Genomic DNA, 5798 nt, shown 5'->3' with positions numbered 1-5798 from the left:
CTGGAACTAGCTCTGTAGACCAGGCTGGTCTCGAACTCACAGAGATCCGCCTGCCTCTGCCTCCCGAGTGCTGGGATTAAAGGCATGCACCACCAAAAAAAAGAAAAATAGATGGTCATATAAAAGTATAGTAGGATAGAAGGGGCCTGGATCTGGGGGAGAGGGGAGATGGGGGAAGCGGGGAGAAGGGAAACTGCAGTCGGGATGTAATACATGAGAGAATAATAATAAAAGGTGGAGTAGGGTAAGCTGGGACAACACAAGGCCTACTGATTCCAATTTTTCCCTCTTTCCCTGTACTTTCAAAAACAGGGGTGTCACTTTCCTCCAGGTACAGCAAAGATAGTGTATAATCTGCCTGGGGAGGGGGCTCAATCAGGTTTCCTGAGCTTCTTCAAGAAAGGGCGAGGACAGACGACCTGCCTTCTTTCCCGGTTCTGTCCAGTGCTCCTTGTGTGCTGCAGCCCTTATCCTAGGCTGTCCTAGCACTAGCATTAAATTCTAAGGGAAATTTAGTATTCTTTTCCCATCACTTTGTTCCAGTGAAAACAACCATGAGCCAGGGGTGTAGCTCAGTAGTAGAGCAATTGCATAGCATATACAAGACCCTAAATTTCATCCTCAGTACAGCAAGAAGAAAACCAAAATTCACACACTGGGTAGGGAGAAGTCATGGTGGGCCATGCCGGTAATCCCAGCATGTGACAGGCTGAGTCAGGAAAATCATGTACTCCAGGGCAGCCCGATCTACAAAGGGGGCTGCATATGTCCAAACAAATACATTACAAATTCAGGAAAGATACATGACTGTGCATTTCAGATTGTAGCCAATCTGAAGCTGGAACCAACACCAGAAATTTTTTTCTGCTTCCAAAGCAAAGGAAAGAGTGAAGAAAGGAACAATTGAAAAAGCATACCGTTCAAGAAACTGGACTGGGACCTGGGCACAGTGGCACACAGCCTTCATCCCAGTGCTCTGGAGGCAGAGGTAGGTGGAGTCCTGTGGGTTCAAAGCCAGCCTGGTATGTGCATGAGTTCCAGGCTAGCCAGGGGTCTATATTGAAACCAGTCTCAAAAACAAAACAAAACCATTCTGACTACAAAAGGGCTTTTCTTTCTGTATTCAGGCTTTAAGTATTCTATAAAAGGAGAGAACGGTTCACACCCTTCCTATTGGATAAACATAACAATAGTAGCTTGCGGAAGGCAGCCTCAGCAATCCTCTGTAAAGAGCCCCATCCCAGGAAAGTCTCCTTCACACACACAGTTGGGCTATTCAGATGAGCTTCATACTACACCTCAGTGTGTGTGGCAGGGCAAAGAAGGAGAAAAGGATAAAGGGGATTTCAGTAGGCCAGATACGCAAGAAGATAAGACTCTCAAGTCATTTTACTGGAAACCATCCGTTACCCAGGAGGTAAAGCCTGAGCACCCTCCAGAAATCTGCTGTAGAGAGCAGGTAATGGAAAATGTATATGCGACAGCGTGAATGCCCAGAAGAAAAAAGGATGGAACATTTTTCTTGGGGGAAAGCACACATTTCCCTGAAATTGACCCTAAACAGAGTCAAGATGTCTGACAACAATGTGTAGATTAAAAAACAAAAGAAAAACCGCTTTCATTCCCAAGGGAGTATCAAGTAAAATTATGTTGCTGCGTACAATGAGGAAGATGAGCACAGACATGACATGACCAGGAGGCGGTGATACAATTTCCCTGAAGTCACGTCTACAGATGCATCTCGAGACTTTTTGATCTTGGTCTACCGAATCAATTCTTTTTTTATATATAATTTTATGTGCATTGATGTTTTGCCTGTATGTTTGTCTGATCTTGTAGTTACAGTTGTTAGTTGCCATGTGGGTGCTGGGAATTGAACTCATATCCTCCAGCAGAACAGCCAGTGCTCTTAACCACTGAGCCATCGCTCCAGCCCCACCCAGTAAATTCTTAAGAGAATTCAAAATCAAGCATCCACAAAGTAGCAAAGGAAAGATGTCAGGCATGTTATCAATTGACAAACTGGGAAAGCCTTACTTATATAGAAGTAGGGTAAAGAATGATTAATGAAACAATATCAATGAAAGATTTAAGGTTTAAAAAAAGTGAATCCTAGAAACGAAGGGAGGGTAAAAGAATGTGGCCATGAGGAAGCAGAATTCTACAGGCACACTAACAAAGTTCAAGTTCAAATTGTAGCTCCACCATTCTCAACACCTGCAAGTTCATTAAGCCCTGAGACGCAGCGTTCATCCTGAAGAGAAACGCCAAAACCTAAAACCCTGATGAAAGAAAAGTACTATTTCATTTTTTGATGACCCCCCCACACACACAGAAAAACGCTCTCAATGTAGAATAGTCATTTTACTGGGAAGTAGGCAGACTGACTGCAGATATTCTCCCCTTCATTCTTTCCTGAAACGCAATCCCCAGTCTCAACCCCAGCTCAGTGGCAGACCGCTTGCTGTGGACTTTTTGCCCCCACCTCCAGCATGTCCTGCAGATCTTCCCCTCCCACCTTCCTCCTAGCTCATCTTGCTATTCCAGCTCCCAGCTCCAGCGGGCATTTCCTAGGAGCCTGCCAGCCAAGCCTGCCACAGAAGCAAGTAGGTCAGCTAAGGAGGTATGCCAACTCAGATCTTTACTCTCCTTCTTGCCTCGGAAGCCAACTCCCGAGTCTCATCCCCAGTTCGGTAGCCAATGAGCTACTGTATCCTCTCCTCATTCTAGCTCCATTCCCAGGGGACTAAGCAGATCTGAGTGGAACACTTGGCTTTCTTCCATGCTCTGAACCCCCTTAGAGTGCCCGCTCAAGCCCATTCTCTTAAATTCAGCTTCCAATACCAGGAAGCAAATTCTACCTTGAAGTCCTGGTGTGGCCACACCTAGCATAATCCCAGAAGAATTTCCTTCCTAACAAGCAACAAACAGCCACCACGCTCTACTAAGAACCAGAGAGGGCAACAGAAACCACGGAAGAAAATACCCACCCAATAAAGACAAGACTAGATTTTAGCGCCTAGAATTGTAATCAACCCCAACCCAGATGCCTACATGGCAGCGTACAAACAAAATAACAACCAGGACAATAAGTCTCCACTAGAACCCAGCAACTCTACCACAGGAGGCCCTAAGAATTGCAACATAGCTGAAGCAAAGGAAAACATCTTAAAATTTAGGAACTAGAACATGAAACTCAGAAACAAACCTCAACAACGGAATACAAGAGGTAGACTAGAGAATCTCAGGCACTGAAGGCCTAATATAAGTAACAAATACCTTGGTCAAAGAAAATGTTAAATCTAAAATGGAAAAGAAAACAGGCCTAAAACATCTAGGAATCCTAGGACACTATGGAAAGGCCAAATCTATGAATAATACGAATTTTGGAGAGGAAACCCAGGCCAAAGGAACAGAAAATATTTTCAACAAAATCATAGAAGAAAATTTCCACAAACTAAAGAAGGAGATGCCTATCAGGGTAAAAGGAGCAAACAGAACACCAAATAAACTGCACCAGAAAAGAAATTTCCTACTTTACATAATAATGAGAACACAGCCGGGCAGTGGTGGAGCACACCTTTAATCCCAGCACTAGGGAGGCAGAGGTAGGCGGATCTCTGTGAGTTTGAAACCAGCCTGGTCTACAGACCTAGTGCCAGGACAGGCTCCAAAGATGCAGAGAAACCCTGTCTTGAAAATAATAATAATAATGAAACACTAAACTTACAGTACAAAGACAGGCCAGCCTGGTCTACAGAGTGAGTTTCAGGACAGCCAGGGCTACACAGAGAAACCTTGTCTCGAAAAACAAAATAAAACAAACAAAAAAAGTTTATTCTGTGGGCTCCCGCAATATCAAAAAATAAATCAAGTACTTTCTTCAAGATGAAAGAACCAGGGCCCAGTCACAATCTGGTAAAAAAGCAAAACCAAACTCCAGTAATGTAAATAACTCAATGTCCAGCATCTGGGGTTCATTCACCATCTTCTGGGCTCCTCCCAAGGGCCTGAGTCCCATCCCTGGCTCCACCCTCGGCACACACATCTTGCCTTCTAGGCTCAGACTGGCTCCACTCCAGAGCTGGGGTTGTTCTTGGTGGTCAGCCCATGGAACCGGCAACTCTGAAAATTCTGGGTACCTTGCTGTAACTGGGCTGCACTTTCACCTGTGCTCTCCTCGGGGACTCCTGAGCTCAGCTGCTCTCTATGACCCCTTCACACCTTCAGAACCAGTACCTGGAACTGCAGTTAGCTGAACTGCTATACATATGCTGGGAGTCTAGCCTGGGTCTTCGGGATGAACCAGAGCTCTTAACAGCTGAGTCATCTCTCCGGCCTCCTAAATACCATCACTCTTAAAAGAAACCAGTGTGAGCCAAACTTTTAGCATGAACCCGGGCAAATATTGAGAGAGAGAAAAATTACAGTGGATATTGACGTCTTTCTAGGTCATTTCCTTCTAGGGCTGTAATCCAATGTGAGTGACCTGCCTTCTGTTGTGAGCACTTCATTTCACTTATGGTCACGTGCTTGTATGTTCTAAAGACATGATCAAACCCAAATCCTAATGGAAGCAGGGGTTATATTCTTCCTAAAACACATCCAGAAACTCATTATTCGGTGAGCTCAATTTGATATTCAGGCCCCGCACAACATGAACTCATGGAGGAAATGAGAACAGTTGATCCCTGGCAATGAAAGTCGAATTTTGAGAGTGGGATGTGAAAACCCTGCGGCTCGAGAGAATAAGCCAAGTGTGTTAACTGGACCAGATTTTTGCGGCATCAAATATTTCTGGAAATAAGTGGATCACTGGCTGAGTCAATGACATTTTTTAACATGTCTCATTAAGGGAAGACTTTCAGAGGAGAAGCATTTTTGTAAGAGGATTTAATGCCAAGAGTAAAATGGGTACATGCCCAATCAAATACTAAAAACTGATCACTTTTTCACCATTTTTGTTACTTGAGTCGCGTGATACGATAAATATCTTTGTTTCCATATGCCTGAATTATGGTAGAGCTTTGTAGCTTGAGAAAACTGCAAATCCATAGCAGCTGCCCCAAGTTAATTCCAGTGGTGTTTCTTACAGCCAGCGAAGAGTACTCTGCGGCTGTGTGCCAGGGAGAAGATGGGCATGTATACAGTTGTTCCAATTGGAAACTTTTCACATGAAATCTGAGCTTTCGGAGACGTTCGTATATATGTGTGCTCAATTTCTTTAAAACTGCTGCTTATACTTTCAGATTATAACACCCTAAAAGTGAAAATCATTTTTTCAATGACTCCAATTTAAAGAAGGGCGGAGCGGAGAACGTATACCCTGCTGATGAAGTACTGCATGTTGATCTCCTTATTATTAGCCATTTTCCAGTCTTCTTTGTTGAGCTTTCTTCAGACTTGATTTTCTTTATTCGTTCTTTTTCTTTATGAGATGGAATCTTGCTCTGTAGCCCAGACTAGCCTTGCTTTACAGCTCAGAATGGTCTCAAACTCATGGCAATCCTACTGTTTCAGCCTTTGGTGTGCAGTGATTACAGCTGTGACATAATGTGCCTGTAAGAAATTCATTTTCATTCATCATGATAATATACTACAAAATTGAAGGGGCTTTCCCTAGGAATGACTTTGATCACTGGAGCTTTCCGAAGGCAGAAAGAGCATCCTTTGGCTATATAACCAAAAGTAGTATTCCTGGGTCTTAAGAAAGGTTGTTTCCTAATTTTCTGAGACATCACCACACTGACATCCAAAGGGCCTGTACCAGCTTGCATTCCCACCAGCAATGCAGAAGT

The sequence above is a fragment of the Microtus ochrogaster genome, chromosome X, assembly GCF_000317375.1.
Source record: "Microtus ochrogaster isolate Prairie Vole_2 chromosome X, MicOch1.0, whole genome shotgun sequence".
NCBI lineage: Eukaryota > Metazoa > Chordata > Mammalia > Rodentia > Cricetidae > Microtus > Microtus ochrogaster.
The sequence above is the reverse complement of the archived record's forward strand: the minus strand, read 5'-3'. Positions refer to the sequence as shown.